This window comes from Colletes gigas, unplaced genomic scaffold, assembly GCF_013123115.1.
Source record: "Colletes gigas isolate AHSC1104 unplaced genomic scaffold, ASM1312311v1 Colletes_gigas_Sc00051, whole genome shotgun sequence".
Lineage (NCBI taxonomy): Eukaryota > Metazoa > Arthropoda > Insecta > Hymenoptera > Colletidae > Colletes > Colletes gigas.
The window spans coordinates 233,659-251,041 of NW_025106680.1; the positions used below are offsets into that span (position 1 = coordinate 233,659).

At 43.9% G+C, this 17,383-nt stretch overlaps 1 protein-coding gene across 3 annotated transcripts in view; it reads right to left on the reverse strand.

Annotated features, from left to right (window-relative positions):
* LOC122403404 (neo-calmodulin-like) overlaps positions 1–17,383 on the reverse strand; it is an 84,848-nt gene that overhangs the window by 46,923 nt on the left and 20,542 nt on the right. For 2 of the 3 annotated variants that reach the window (XM_043406908.1, XM_043406907.1), the window contains exon 1: positions 12,579–12,596. The exons of the other annotated variant lie outside the window; for it this stretch is intronic. The gene's annotated coding sequence lies outside the window, so the exon portion shown is untranslated. Of the gene's footprint in view, positions 1–12,578; positions 12,597–17,383 lie in introns of those variants that run through there. 3 annotated transcript variants of the gene reach the window in all.

Genomic DNA, 17,383 nt, shown 5'->3' on the forward strand with positions numbered 1-17,383 from the left:
ACGCGCGAACGTGTTTCCGCGAAACGTATCTGATTCAATTTTTATCGCGGATGACACACATACATCGTCGTACGCGTTCCGATCTTTCCGTACGAATTCGACGTCGTTTTTCACGCGCGAGCAGGTCCCTGGCATATCAGAGGTAAAAGGGACGCGTGCCCCGGAGCGCCATTGTTATGAAAATAAATAGAATTTAATTAAAAACGTCAGTGCACGTTCGTGAAAACGATTATATTCGATTCGGTTTCGTCTCTGAAAATTCGAAATCAAAGTTTTCATAGTTCTCCAATTTATTTTTAAAAATCTATGATCAGTTTCTAATGCATGGCTCTTTATTCTAAAAACCCAACTTCTAATTTGTGATTATTAAAAACATTTCAATATTTAACCCGAGCTACATTCGTGGTCCAAAATTATTTCTTTTATGCATTGTTCGTGCAAGAACATTTTAAAAATATTACCAAGCAAATAAACCAAAATCTAGTTACCTCGAAAGTGCAGCTTTTTCATTTTTACGCGCGAATACGACAATTTCGCGTAGCACGACCCAATAACAGCGAATAGAAAAAGTGCTCGAAGCTTTCTCCCAGCGTGCACGATCGGACGGAGACTTTTTGCAAGCTTATTCTCCATTTGTGCGCCTTGCTCAGCGATCAAAGCTTTCTTCGATCTCGCGCGGCTTATCAATGAAAAGAGAAATTTCATTCTCCACGGAGAGGAGAGCGATGGTAACGATAGTTCGAACGACGGAGTAATAACGTCGATAAGAGCGAGCCATTGAAGCCTCAACGAGATTTCTCGAGGAGCATTTTCAATGAAAAATTGCAATTTCAGGCCGGACAGGAAACGGACGGATTTAATCGGATGCGTGTATCGACCCGGTTCCACGGAATCATTTTCCCCCTCGAAATTAAAATATCGGATTTCGTCCTGCCGTGTTCCATCGTGCATGAAAACGGATCCGTATCGCGCGGCGATATTTCCTTCCACTTCATTGCCGATCTTCCCGCCTCTAAATTCGGTTCTCGAACCCGCTCCGTAACGCCGGAATGACGTCCACGAGAAAGCCCACGGCCGCAACGAGAGAACCGATACGATACACGAGGTCGACGAGCCGCGAAATCGGATCGCCGATAACGAACTCCTGGAGGAGACCTCCCCAAGGAACTCTGAGAGATTACAAGGAGGATTTCGGTGGAAAACGCAAAATCGTTTATCTGCATGGTCTGCCTCGCGACAGATAAGACAACGACGTCGTTTGTAACTCCTCGATGCGGTGGTGACTTCAGCAGAAATTTGTACTCAACACATTAACGACGTGGCATTTTTATTGAAACTTTCCTAAACGACGGGTGATGTATACTAAATTAACTACTGTGATGTATTCAACTGTCAGAAAACCTCTACTAAATAGATGTTACAATGCGTAGAATAAATGTAAAAATCTTAAATAATACCGTTATAGGAGAAATGACTAAAAACAGACACTTGTCGTAAAACAATCTTCTTTATGTAAAATGTATGCAAAATCAAGAATCCAATTAGAGAATATATTCATATTTTCGGATGTTCTTCCGAAAAGCCACAGTGGCCAATTGGCATCAAATTTTTAAAGAGATCAGGGGAGGGGGTGCAGATGCTAATTATACAATTTTAGCTTCTGGTATTGAACAGTTTCCAAGATTTCTGCCCTACACAATTGAATTCTGCCTATAGGTATTCGTGTTTAACAGTGCAAATCAATGTAGAATTCTCCAAGAAATGAGATTTTGGGATATCACATAAAGAATATTACAAATTTTTTGATGAAATATGGAAAAAGGTGCCCTGATGCAGCTTTTCATTTTTACTCTTTTTTAAATATAGAATTTTGCATCTTGACGCCCGGAAGGGTTGTCAATCGCAACGGAATAACGTCGCTGTCGAGTGTCCTCGGAATGGGGTGCGAAGGTACCGCGAGCTCGAAGGTGTTCAATGGGACTCTAACGAGAGCATAGGTGCGCGTTACGTCGTCCCGACGGAGCGGAACGAATTTACAATTAGTTGTCACTCCCGTCACGATTCCCCCGTCTCGGAGCGGCGGAGTCGTCGCGACGTTCCCCGTTCCGGTCTCGCCTCCGACGGTGGCGAGAAACTCGATTAAACGACTACCGATGCGACACGTCAAGCGCGAAGCCACGGGATACAGGATTAACGTCGCTTTATATATGTGTCGCGTGCGCTAGCTGGCCAACCTGGCGCGAACTAATTGTAAGACGCACGGTGGACCAGATTCGAAGAGCGACTAAAACGAATTTTTTTAAACTGAATCGATAACATATAAAATATTTATTGGCCAGACTGTCAATCGTAGCTGGTCTGCCGATCAAATTCCATAATAATGCTCCAAAAGATGCAGGGACTTCGTTACAGTATTTTTTCTCTATACCTTACGCACAACTAACAGCAAATTTTGTGAATGATACTATTCTTCATTGGAAATTTATAGGAGAATGATAATATTATTGCACGACCTATCGAGTTGTTCACAAAATCTATGTTCACAGTACTCGATCCCGAGAATCTTAACGCGGTGCAAAACCGAGTACACGGAAACAAAAATCGTACGAAGCGAAATAACAATGATATCAGAAATGTTAAATTTGCTTTGAAAAGCCAGAATATCGAATAAAGATTTTGGTTAAAATGTCGCGTGTGTATTTTTGCTCCTTACTGTATGCGTTTAGCGTTAAATGTTACTCCTTTGCCGTTAATTTTTGTTCGTTTCGAGTCGAAATAAATGAAAATGTGGCAAACGAAGCGACGAGGGAGGAGCAGAAAACACGAACGACGGTGGCCGAGGTCGGAAGGGCGCGGCATTGGATAAACGGACGGTGAGCGTTGCGTTCTCGATGTATCGCGTTCATTATCCAGCAGGGAGCAGGGCGTAAACCCATCGGCGTAAAAAGAGATCGGAACGCGACTTCTGACGGCGGGCGTTCGATTTGTTTTCGCTGGGCGTTCGCGTGTCCCGCCTATGCAACGACACAACAATTGAACGCGACGTGCTTGTGTATACAGGCTGACGGTATGCAGAGAAACGGAGTCACTGGGCTATGGATGGTGTGGCACGTTGTTTAGGTTAACAGCCCTCAGTCACGCACGACCGAACGAGACACGGCTATATCGTTCTGGATACCACGTTCAACCCCCGTCCTTCCTCGCGGCTCGTTTCACCATCCGGTTTCTGCGTGTCCCTGGCTTCGATCCGCGAGCTTCTGTCCTCGAGCGAACTAAGATGTCCACCAGCAAAGGGATTCATAGACATTAATGCGACATCCAATGACACGCAGGCATACCCCGTTTTGCACTTTACGCTCCGTTCGTAACGATAAGTACTTACGACACGGTGTCAACGAGAAATTAACCGAGTCACGCGTTAGAAAGGAGTGAAAATGAAGAAGCTGATAGTAGAGGTGTCCAACTATTTCAACGTACAAACCGAGTCAAGCTTAGTTTGGGTTGTTTCAATCGAATCGAGTATTTGATTGTTCAAACAAACTTAGTACTATATTTGGAAAATATAGTTCGCTCGAGTGAGATTCGGATAGGCTTAACACTTGAGAGGACTCTCAATCGCAACTGAATTATTTTACTTAATGTTATTTTTATTTTGCTTCAAAGAACGCTTTGTCGTATTTAATAAATTAAAAGTTTGAAATATGCTATATTTTCTAGAGTACCCAAATATACAGGGTGTTTGACCACCCCTGGGAAAAATTTTAATGGGAGATTCTAGAAGTCAAAATAAGACGAAAATCAAGAATATTAATTTCTTGATTGTGACTTCGTCAAAAAGTTATTAAAACATTAAATTAAAAAATTTCAAATTATTCTGGAAAAATTATTTTCGGTTGCGGGGGTTAATTACAATCATTTTTGGTGAACAGATATATCCCCGAAATCCTACTCACTTTCGAGAAAAAAAATTCAAGTAAGTGAAGAAATTTTTCGGCGAAAAAAAATTTCAAATCGTTCTAAAAAAAATTATTTTTAACTGGGGGGGTTAATTGCAATCATTTTTGGTGAATAGACAGACCCCTGAAATCCTACGCATTTTCGATAAAATATTCTTTACTGAAAATATAATGTCTGACCATACAAGACATGTTTCACTGAAATTTTATGCGTATATTCAAAACACCATAACTACTGAACGGATTGGAGGATTTTAATGATTCAAAATTCAAGTAATGCATATTAATGGAGCTCTAGAGCCCCAGAAAAATGGGCCGAAAAAATACATTGAATGTGTTTCAAGCTAGAACTAACCAGAATTGACCAAGAAATGCACCAAAAATACAAAAAGTGGTTTCTATAAACGTGGTTCCTTTGTTGCTTACGTGTCACGTGTAGTCTTGTGTCGTACGTGATTCGTGGCAAGTACCTACATACGTATATTGTTAAAATGAGTAACTACATGTCTGGTTACGAAATGCAGTGTGCGAAAGCCAGAGGCAAAATCTAGTCGCCTATTATTTTCATAAGTGCACTCCCGCAGATTGGCACATACGACGAAATATTGGTCTCGGGCAGAAGAGAGAGACTCGTCGCTACGAAAGGTCGCTTCTCTCGAACGTTACTATCGCTCGTATTATTTCTGATCGGCTTGGGAATTCTAATTATGCAGCTATCAAACTTAAGAGATATGTATAGCTCATTCATTATTTGTGTCTGTCGTTAAATTAATTTATTCGTTTCCGTTCCATGGAAATAGTTTGTTTTCAAATACTTGTTCAGCGTCAATCCCGACGCGTCGTTGAATGTTTGAATAAATATTACCATCAATATTTAGACTCGATCATCATATAGAGGACTCTGATATGTTGCTTCATTAAACATACGTATCGTATCGTAATTAGCAAAAGATAGTAATATTTTATTCAAAATGGCTATTCGTGCGGCTATCGTGGATTATCGAGAATAAAATATTACCATTTATTTCGATCCCTACAAAATTCTTTAAACGGACAGGAATTCATTCAGACGTTTTTCTCGTCAAAATAAGCTGATCTTTTTGCATCAGGAATTGATAAGCTACCAGATAAATGGAAAAATACGTTTTAGAGTAGGGTGTTGTGCAACTTTTTTAATAAAGAAATAAAGTTAGTGCGAAAAAAACGATAATTACTGATGACACGCTATAGTATAACTTGTTTTCCTTTCAAGATCACAGGCATCCCAATGCCCAATTTCGAGAAACGTTAGGTTAAGCAACGGGGCAGGAACCGGGTTAACATTCAAAGCAGACGAACGCAAAGTATTCCACGCTTCCTGGCTAGAATTTTAGGGTGTCGCGTCAGAGTTCACCGGGGCGTTCGAACGTAGAGGGCACTGAGCAGGTTCGGTACATCGTTTGTAAGTGTTTGATACAAACACCGAATCGAACCGTATCAATCTCCGTCGCATTCGACGGGAATCTCGCGACTCGGCGGCTGTTCGAGAAGAATCTTTCCGAAAATCGTGTCTTCCGCGCGTTCCCGGTCCGTCTTTGTTACTCCCGTGGGAACTTGGTGTGGAGGTAGTATTGATCACTCCCATGCTGCGCCCACTTCCACCCTCTACGTCCTCCGACCTCTGTTTTCTATCCTCCGTTCTGCATCCTCCGTCCTTTATCCTGCATCCGCCTCTATCCGGCCATCCTCCGAGCTTCATCTTTTGTCCTTCGTTCGTCTAACCCGCTACACACCCCCTGCTCTCCCCCTCCCTTCGCCCGGTCGCGATATAGCATCTTACGAGATTATCAACGAGCGAACTGTTCTCTCGGTAAATTGACGTTCAGCGACTGATGGGCCTCCGTTATAACCGAAAACGGAAAGGTATTAACGCGCCGGGATTTTCGCGGCGCTGTTTTCCAGCTCGACGAAACGTACGAACCCGGTAATCCAGCTCCGAAACGACGGTCCGTGGAAGGCTGGAATTCGGCCACTTTTGACGTCTCCGTTTGCGTTCTTTTTTTCTTTTTTCTTTTTTTTTTTTTTTTTTTTACGCCACGACAGTCCGATTGCCCCTTTTTCCAGCGGAAACTTTTCACGGGCTGCCGCGCCAGGCTTTGCTCCGATTGTTCGTAGCTACGAATACGAGACCGAGGATCGAGGATTAGCGGCTCCAAAGCGACAAAGGCTGCTCGCGGACCGGAATCGATACGCGTCGGACGATATCGTTCCGCGTCCAGCAACCCCAACCGCGAGATTTACGGAGCCAGACCGTGCATTAGGACCTTATTTTTCGACCATTAAAATTTTTCGCGCATCCACTACGGATTACTTTTATTTCCTGACTGGTATCTACCCGGACGGAGAAATATTTATTTTTAAAATTACGTTCGTTACATGCTGGGGAGTTATCTCTGTAATTACTTTTCCGACCTGCACCGGTAGTAAAGTACCGTGGAAAGTTTCGGGAGAGAATTTTTTCACGGAATAATCCGTTTTAGGTCACTGTGAACACATTGTGACTAATAAAAAAGAAAAAATTGTATCCACGAAGAAAAGAAATTATCGTTGAAAAATTTCTAATAACTATTTCCACGTGTTATTAAAACGTCGATGAATATACCCAGAAGCTGATGTTATAGAAATATCGGATTACCAGCGATACCCGCGCAATGTATTGATTCGATTATCGTCGTTATTACTTGCTGGAAATAAATTTAATGAATTCGCCGATTCCGCGATGCGAGGTTTAGCGCTCGTTGTTCCCTTGAAAAATGAACTGCAAGTTCCCATTAACTCGTATCGTCGTCGCGCGCGGCGGGGGATGGAACGAAATATTCGTGGCACGGTCGCGAGGTGGATCATGATTTATGGAAATCGTCAACACGGAAGGAACCGGAGAAGCGTTTCGGCGCTGACGATACTGGAACGTCGCCAATCCCGGAACGGAAAATCTCCGTATTACGTATTTAACGTACGATGTAAATGAATTCTGCGTCTGGCTTTGCGAGGAGGTTCGAGAAGTTGTCGCGCGTGTATCGCGGATAAAGAAAGAACGACCGAACGAACTCGTCGGTGGCCAGAATTCCTGACGTCACCCGGATGATGGTAAAAGTTTCATGCGGGGGTTGCAGGAACGCAACGCGCACGATGGAAAAACGTTTTGTCCGCAAAGTACTGTCATTTAGCGAGGAGCCGCTTTCCCGGAAGACAGTCTACACCTGTTGCCATTGATAATAAACCCCCTCCACCGAGCTCGACTGGGATTTCTTACTGTCCGTGGGTCCCCGGTTGCTCCCGAACAGCCCTTTTATTTGCAGAGGAAGACGAGGTAACGCGCTTCATGATCCATTCAAGATCCCTTATTAACGAAGCGGCCTGTGAACTGGCGCGCTATCAAAACTACGTTTAACAGCCATTCAAACGGCTCGTAGGAGCCCTTCCTCGTTTGCCGTACGAAGCAATTAACCAGCTAAACCGCCAAGTGCTGCCCGCCCCGTTCATATTCTGCTGAACGTTAAGCCTAGCACCTCCGGCGGAAAAAAGCGCGGCACTACTCGAAAATTCGGGAACAAAGGGACACTGAAATGAATTACACTGCCGGCTAAGCTTCGACTGTACCTGCTCCAACGGTGAATGGAAAAGTGCACTTCGCTTATCGCGCTCAATGCAAATCTTTAAACGCGCGTACAAAGTGCGTATAATGAAACTGCGCGATTACATTCGCGAACGCGAAGGTCGTTGATGAAATAATCATTTTCCGGGTATGTTATCCCACGAGTAACGTCGTTTCTCGCGATAAATACAGTTCTTTATTGTTCCACGTGGGTTCGGTAAAAATTTCTAGCTCACGTCTGTATGTTCTTTGATATGTTCAATCGTCTCTTCATCGAGAAGATATTCTCCACCATCTTGGAAATCCTTGAAAATTCTCTACCGTTCCATAAATTCTTCCAGAAGCCATTTACAGGTTTTTTGTGTCTTTGGTAAACTTATAATCGTTCAAAGTCAATTCGAGCTACGTTTTCGATTTTTAACGTCCCTTCGTCGATCCTATTCCTGCGATTGGACTTTCGAATGGCAGTCGGCAAGGTTGTACCATTGATTCCGACTAAACCGAAATTCTAAGCTCTCCTGGTAGCGTGACCAAACGACCGTGAGCACTTCCGCGCGACGCGGAAGCGGAAGAATCGCCGCGGAAGCGGTCGGCCGAGGTCCGGCGAAGACAACGAACGGAAAGCCCGGCAAGAAAACGAAGGAGAGAGCGACAGGGAGATGTATCGCGAGAAGGCACGATTGTCGTTGGTTATCGCTCGAGTAAATCGAGCCTATTTAAAGCGAACCAGTTACGCGCTCCGGGACGCGAAATTGCTTGGAACGTCGATATGATACGACAAGGCCGCTCATTTGTCGTCCAGAGCGACAGTTTTCCCGTTGCTTCACGGAGGAAAATGGAAAAACGAATAGCACACGAGCCTCCGGGGAACATCGACGCATTCGTCGTTCGAGACGACTCCGTTGTTCCCAAACGTGAAAGGATGTTTGCCATACCATGCTCGTTTATCAGATCATAATCGAATCTACGAAGACTTTCAAACGCTTTACGATTTAAGGATATGCATTTCGTTGATTTTTGTAGCAAGAGTACTGGTTGAAAGAGAAATACGATAGAACTGTATTCATATGAACTCAACAGGGAAGAAATAGTTCTTATAACTGAATAGATTCGTATAAAAGAATCGATTATCTCCACTAGTTGAAACTTTTCATAGCAATATTACAACACTTACGAAGCTAGATTATTTTCCACTTTACTTTTGTTTATTACGTTACTGTAAACACTAGATATACTCATAAATATTATGTTAACACTGTCCGTAGCATATAAAGGAATTCAGCATATACACTTAGATGATTTTATAAGTCCTGCTCTGAATGGATTGATCACGAAATTTTAGTTTAATCGTGAAACGCCTAAGAAATAACCAAAAAGGGGAGAATAATTTTTCTGATACTTTCTAAACTCCATGCGTGTGTATGAATTGTTATTTTACTCCCCTCGACAAGTTTCCATCTCTAGAAATGAAGAAAATAATCAAGGTAATTAATTTCCACTGAAAAGAGCTTTGCATCTAACATTACTGCGGAATGTCGTGGACATTCTCGTCGCGAAAGATAATGACAAGGTGGTCGATCGTGGCTGGAGCGTCTAAAAATATCGTTATCGCGAGACGCGTGGGTGGCTAGACTTTCGAAAATAGTCAGATTGCCTATGAAAAATTAGTTCACGGACTCACGCGACTGTCAGCCGTTCCAATTCGACGCGTTTCCCATGTTTTGCACATGGGTCGAACACCTTGAAGCGCGATCAACGGCCGTCGTGTGTCTCTCGTGCTCGTACATTATTTTTTTTTCCAGATTTTTATCTACCCCTTTGGATAATTAAAAGGCGAGGCTCGGATGAATCCCTGATTTCTTTATGATTTCGACGAGGAAAAAATTCGAGGGTCGGCGAACGACCTTGCGACACGCATGCAACAATTTTTTAATTCCTTCGTAGAAAAACTTACGGGTCCCGTCGCGTCAGGAATAGCAAGCAATCTCGTCGAGGGTATCGGCTTGGTAACGAGCGTAATCGCTAAATTAAGGAAAATTGTTTTGTGCACGCGTATCCTAACAACCCTCGTCACGCAATACTCGTATTAATTGCTATGATTTGACGAACCGGGCAACAGGTCTGATTAACGACACCGACAAGTCTTTCGAGAAATTTAGAATTCTCGTAAATCAAATCTTCAAATAGTTAAACAAAATATTTAAACCCTCTGTATCCTGCGTCGCGATCGTCTCCATTAAAGTTTTCGGTGTACGAATTTATACGAGCTTTTCCCTTCGAGGTAACTCCCGGTAATTTTTCTTAAACGGAGTTGAAATCTTGCAAAGCACGTTTTCGATACGTAGTTTCGAAAAGTCCAATGGAAGGGGAAACGGATTTGCTCGACATTCCGAATGAAAATGCGCCCGTAACGATAGAGTCCTTTGTTGGTTTCGTACGAGGGGCCGCCATTTTTGCGGTCGCACCGCGAACTCGACCGCACGCTCGTATAAAAGTACAGCATCAAGAGTTGCTAACGAGAATACCGTGACTGCAAATCCGTGCTCGGGGATTTTAAAATCCAAAACCGCGAGCTCGACCGAAAATAGAAACGCGAAGGGATGAGAGAGGGGGAGAGAGAGAGAGAGAGAGCAGAATAAAAATGCAACGGGCCTGGAATTAAATCCACGCGATCCCGTCGCGGCTTAAACGTCCGCTCGGTAAACGTTATTGCAAATGCCATAGCCATCGGCGGGGAAGGTGGATCGAGATACCGTATCAATCTCGTCCACTCGCGGTTTATCGTGTCTGTGCAGGGACGTCTGTATTCCCTTGATTACGCCTGTCTCGCAGCTGCGACCGGGACGCGTTATATCAGCGATGCATTCCTAGCAAATGGACCAACGCGTACGTCGACGCTGTAGCGTCGTTTTCAACGTCGATGATGGTGCAACCACGCCACAGTGCACTGGCAACAAATCAACATTTAACAAAGAAAGGCTTTCGCGCTCCGGCTGTTTGGAGAGTCAATTGACCGGGCCGTCCCTAAATCGTTGAATGCGCGGAATGTTTAAGCGCGAGTCGGGTTAAATAGCCTGGGAAGACGAGATACACGGCGCGAGGTATTCTATGTCTCGCGAGTAGAAACACCATTGCGGAAATAGTTCGGTCGTTCGGCAAACGACGACGTTTCGAGGATCGATCGTATCGGTTTAATTAAATCCTGCTCGAAGGCTGAAAATGTGCGCTCGAAAAATCGGTCGTGGCGCTGCTCGAGCACCATTCTTCCTTTACTTTTTTTTTATTTTCCTTTATATCGGATATTCGGGCCAAGGGAAGACTCTACTTTCTCCTTTCTTTACACGAGAGTCGGTATTAATTAGGAAAGTTTCGTCGTCTTCGGAGTATTTTCCGTCGCGCTCGGTAGAGTGACTTACGAGCTTCGCGAAAGATGCCTTGTTAAAAGAGAGAATTTCTAAAAGCAATTTAAAAGAAAACACTTTATAACAAAATCGAAGAATATTTCATTTTCGTCGTGGAAATTTTAAATAGCAAAATTACGTATGCTATATCCAAAAAGTTTCTCTGTATCGATTGAATTAATTAAATATCGAACGCTAGCACGCGAGGAGTATCGAAGCAAAATAATTCGAATGTTCCCTTAGCCAGAGATCAAGAGATCTACGCGGGCGTCCATTACTATCCGTGATTGGGACGCACGTGGTCATTTTCACCCTCCACGAAGGAGCAGGTTGACCTTCCGCGAGACACCACGCGTACGTGCAATATGAATATTTACTGGCCGACGTACGTAGAGTTGGCGAGGAAGCACCTGGAAATTTCGAAGCTAAGTTTCCACGAGTCTCGCGTCCGCCGCCTACGCGTTCCAGACTGAAAAATTAATTCCAGGCGTTCTCGACACGGAAAAGGTAAACGGCGACTCGATGACTAATTGCGTTCGCCCGTGTTTGTTACTACCAAGAGTGATTAATGGTCTCCTAATTAGGGGGTAATTTTTTCCGGAACGTTCTCTCCTCGTGTACATTAATTCCTTCGGAAAATATGAGCAAAACAATCGTATCGCGGGTTACACGCGAGTGTAAAATTTTCCAGTTGCCTTACGGCGAACTTACGTGATTCAGCGTCCTGGGAGCACGATCCACAATTACGCGTTCGTAAGAACAAGCTCCGAATTAATTACATCGTTATCGATCACCGAAAAGCTGCCAATAAAATTTCACTGGAACACGGTATCGGGAATCTCGCGAGGTTTCAGCGAAATGGAAAAACGAGTGATTCGAGTAAACGAATCGTCGGGGTACCCACAATACCGAGCAAAAGACACGGTCCGTGGGCAATGTTTCCCGCGAGACTACCGACGAGACTCTCTCGTCGACGATCACGGTCGAGAGAAAGATGCTTCACCAAAGGAAATCCATTTCCTGTCGAACAGAAATGCGATAAAGTGCACCTTACTTCCGACAACGGGTCTCCCCTCACTAGACGTCGATTCGTCCCGACGAGAAACGGTTTCACCCGGGTCATCGGTGGCGAAACGGCACAAAACGAATCGCGAACACTTGCCCCCTTGGTGTGCTCAACCCCCTGGAAATCCGTGGAATCGTCGGTAAACGGTACCCGCCATTTTCGACATAATCAATGAAACTACCGGCGGGTGGATCGTGCCCCGGTGTCGCGGTGATCCGTCGTATTCACGCACCGCCGAAATTTTCTTCTCGCCTCGTCGTCGACGTCGGCCATATCGAGAGAAGAGAAAATCGCAAACTAACTAACGGGACTCGAAAATGGAAACGGGGAAACAGGGACGATGCAACGGGGGGGGACTCGGCGAGAAACGAGTCGAACGAAGGGATGAAGACGAAGGATCGAGAAACGAGATGAATAGGAAACGTGGCTGGCAACGATAGGAAAGGTGGAGCGAATTAAGGGGGTCCGCGATGGAAGTGGTCTCACAGAGGGAGAAAAAGAGTAACCGATTGCGGACTTACGTGCTCGATGGTGGGCAGATGGGCCGTGACTGACACCCCCGGTGCCGCCACGCGCCCCTCGCGCACCGACTCCGCGATTTCCAGGACGGTGCGCAGACGCGAAGCCCCGCACGACCGCCATGATCAGAGCTTCTCCGGAGCTTGTCCCGACCCCCGAGAGCATCATCCGTGTCGGCCGACCCAACGAACCAACGACCAATGTGCTCTAACGTGCATCTCCTGCGTTTACGTGCGCCATCGCCAGGGTGAATGTCTTTCCTTCGGGGTTCCCGCTACCACGAGACCCGACCGTGCTTCCGGGCTGCTAACCAAAGTGTCCGCATGCCGAGACAATTCCGCCCCGCGCCACGGCTTTTTTGCCTTTCAACGCCGCTCGGCCGGTACACCGACGCTCCCAAGACATTTCCCCAGAAAACAGAAACACCGTGCACACGCTGGGATCGTCGAAACAATTTCGTGTATACGGTTTAACAGCCCCTCGTCCCTACCCCCCTCTTCCACGAAATTAGGAGAAATTAGGTTACAGCGTTCGAGGATTAAGTTACGAACTTTCCTTTGACGTCTGCGGGTCGAGTTCCGATAATTGCTTAATTGTATTCGGGGAATATTCTCTCCCGCCTCTGGGTCGAACCGGGCCTCCGCGGTGTGTTTTTCGCACGAAATTTATGTGCCGTGTACCAGGCGTTTGCTCCGGGACGAATTTATTACGGAGGACCGTGGGCAACGTACCAATCGAACCGTTCTACCAGGAGACGCGTGCTTTTTTGCCTAGACTGCATGCGAGACTGCACGTTCGGGTCGGAACGAAACACAGGGGATGTTTTGCTTTTGTAATTCCGAGACTTTCAATTGTTGGTAAAACTTGATCAACGAATTTTATAATTGAATTAACTTGTAGAAAAGAATGTCTTGGATAGTGGTTGCATGGGTTTTATCGGTTTTTTGTCAAGATACGAAGGTCACTTTCGTAACGGTTAATATTTCGATAAAGTTCCGTGTTTCGGGTACAACGAGCGAGGTTGCGATATTTGTAGCTTTATAATTTCTCTCCCGTGGCCTTGCCAAGTTTAATTACTGTTACTAATCAACGACACGTCCTCGACTAAATCTTCCCCGGAAGCGGGGGATCGCGTATGACTAAGGACCCGACGCAACGAGAATTATGGCGCCTTAAAATTCACAGAGCCCGCGAGAGTAGTCGGAGCATTTAACGGGCGCTCGTTCTAATTAAAACATCGTTCTCCCGCGATACGTTTTTTCATCGAGCGGCACAGAAGGCTCGCGAAAGCATCGCCAGACCGCAAAGCGAAAATGATACCGCGTCGAACGATTTTCTCCGGTGATTGCGCGGTTCGTTTACAAAGCCCGTCGATGGTCGGGGGGAAAAAGAGTGTATACAAAGTCGTTGTATCGACTGTCAAAGAGCAGGCAATGCTGGCGGACGCACGGACTGTCTTCCCGGGGCTGGTGAAGCTATGGTGAAACTTCCTCTTGAAACTATTGACAGGTGCCACCGGCGCGTTCGCCTGACGTGCATTACACAAACGACTTTCAAGAGCCGCGAAGCTTTCCAATGCCATTATTCCTCGATGCGGAACGAAATATCTCTCGATTCCCTTTTTCCTGACAATGGCGCGGAAAAACAACTCAAAACCACCTAAATATCACACAATTTATCAAGGTTTACGTAAACAGTTGTTGCGTCTGCCGTATGAAAATGTTGCTCGATTCGTGCCTCAACGTTCGTAGGTATTATTCGTCAGAAATGTTATTGTTTTCGTTGACAATATTCCTTTCAAACACTTTCACTTGCTTAAGAAATAGAACGAAAGATCATACTCTTGAAAATTGCTATAAACGCGTCTAGCGTGCTTTTTAAATCCTTTTATCATGAATGATAAATACCTAAACATATTCCTATATAAACTAATATTACCGCTGGCTGAGTTAGTTTGCATTTTAAAAGGTATAGCAACTATAAGATTACGATTGTTCCCGTCTCTAATTCTGGAATTTCTCCTCCAGGTAGAAAGTAGCAAACACCGTTGATCCACTCTGTCGTGCAAAAAGTCCACGTTTCACGACTAACGACAAAACCGAATCTCCGCAGCCGCGAGCTTTAGTTGGTTTCCAATTAGTTGCCAACTAAACGCTATCGTCGCTGCCAAACCATCGTCGAGGCTTCAAGCTTGCTGATAACGCGAATGTTCGGTTCGCAGGGCCGATGAAAGTCATTCAATTTTCTTAAGAGTTGTTCATTATTTTGTCATAAAGAGAAATTAAAAACTATATGGTATCTCTAAGTCCTATCTTTGATGTTTCTCCTAAACAAAAATATAATTAAATTCGAAATTTATGCTAGAATGAGATAAAAAATTAGATTTTAAGGAGAAATATAAAACTGGAGGTAAAAAATACCACCCTTTCCTCTATTTAATTTCTTCGAGAGCACCAACGTGGCGCGTTATTTTTGGAAAATTTGGAAAATTGAGCGGGCAGAGGAAGCAGAAAAAGGGGACACCGGACGTTTCATCTTCTCTCGTTGGGCTAGCGCAGTGTTCCCTGACCTTGATTAAAGAAAAGTAAAGCAGATAGCTCAGAGAACATCGTGCCCCGGGATAATCCGTCCGGAGTGCTTGCTCGTTTTCTTCCGAATCGCTTCTCCCAGCGAATTTGCATGCACTCGCCGTCGGCATCGCAAGGAACTTCCGGGAAAGGGGTAGCGAAATAAACACTTCTCCAGTTTTCAACGTCAAATATTGAAAAAGGAGAAGATTTATACAAACAGTGAATAGATTCGAGGGAATTTAAATTAAAACCAAATAAAAAAACGTCAGTACCATTTTGCCTCGTCGAAACGAACAGATTTTTCCGATACATTTTATTTCGATTTCATAGTCCAGACCAAAAAGTTCGCTCAAGTTTGTATCGATTACGAGTTTCCAATATGAAACTTCCAGTTGTCGAAACTGAATGTCAGAAAAACTAAATTCCAGTCGTTTTACAAGTAAAATAAATACTGAAATAAAACGAACGATTGTAGGATAATCCGATGCGGCTGCTTCGAAGAGACTAATCGACCAGCGGTATTTATGTAAATCGCGGAATTGTAATTAAACTTTCAGTAGTCGTTTACGAACCGTCCATCGAGGATGCACTCATTACGTTTTCATAACGCGTGGGCGAGGCTCCGGAGGAGCAACTTTCGATGACAACTTCTCCTATAAATTAGTCGCGGAATGCCATTAAAATTTAAACGTCTGCTCGGTTATGCAAACGCGTTTCGAAAAAGGAAAACGATACAAGCGCGAATGACGATACAGCGATGTCGCTAATTTTTAAATCTAATACTCTGGACATGCCAAGGATAAATGTCCACGCGATACCAAAGGTCGGAGTGGTTTTATGATTTCTCGAACGATCGGAACGATCCGCGAGAGATATTAAAATTTCCTACGCGCCAGCGACACCGTGGACACTTTCGATGGATTGAAAAACTCGTAACGACATCGTTAACAAAGGAAATAAAAATTTCAGATTGTTTTCTCGGCGATCCAATTTTGACCATCGAGAAATAAATTGAAAATCATATGAATAAATCTCTAGAAGCGAGTGTGTTTAGAATTTTCCATCTTCCTCTGAATTTCGATATTTTTGTAACGACGTTGAATATTTGGTACACTCGTACATAAATAACTGTCACGATTTTGATATATAGCAAGTCTTGGATTTCCGTTCGTATCGGTAAATAATAATTTTTTTTTTCTTTTCTTAATTTGCGAAGACACCTAACACGCGAGACAAATTTTTCTTTAATATTTGGGCTAGTTTATTTTCTAGCGATCGATACATTAATATTCACCATGGAGCAGCTGTACGAATCCTGTACAAGGCGGGATGAAAAATGGCCCTTGTCCCCGTTTTCGCCAAGTAGAGCCAAGGGTAATCGGTCTCTCAATCACGTGATGTCAGAACCAGGAGAAACTTGGTTGAAGGTAACGTCTTCTATAAAAGCACGCCTAACACGGAATATATAATCAACTCCTCTTCTAAGGACTCAATTTTCCTCAAATTTCTATGTTGTAACTTCGGGACTTTCGCATCGAAATTTCGCTTTAACGCGTTAACCGTCGCGAGAATTTTAGGTAGACGCTCTCTGGCGTCATATTATATTTCATACCAAATTTTCATCGAATGAATGTAAATTGCTACGTAATCTAGAATTTAACATTTTTCGAAACAATCGTGGAAATTCTTTGTCTGTTTTAATTCAATTACCGTCTTTGTATCTCTGTATATTAAAGGATAGTTCCTGTAAATTAGTCACTTTTTCGAATACTCCTATATATCGAAAAACAGTCGACAAATGAATCTCAATCATCTAAAATTTTCCATAAATGGATAGAAATGATTTTTAATGAATTATGAAGAAAAGGCTCTTTCACTTGCAACAACTCGATAGGCGTTCGACTTCAATTTCCATAAGGAATCACCCCTCGTACATCGTTTAAAACCAATGCAGTGATCTCGATGATCGTACACAAATTCTAAACAACATACAATATATACTAAGATTGATATACACGACATTTTGGATCCGTACCATGCGTATAAATTATAAATACGACTTTGAACGCGTTAAAGAATGCAGTGGAGTATCGTGCGTCAAAATTATGAATCTCATCAGATTCTTTCGTACGGACAGAGTCGACGAAGCGAGGAAATCTATGCATCTTTGGACGGGGAAGCACTCTGTGTAACTCGCAAACAATTCCGTCGCGGGGTAAACGGTGGAGATTCCACGT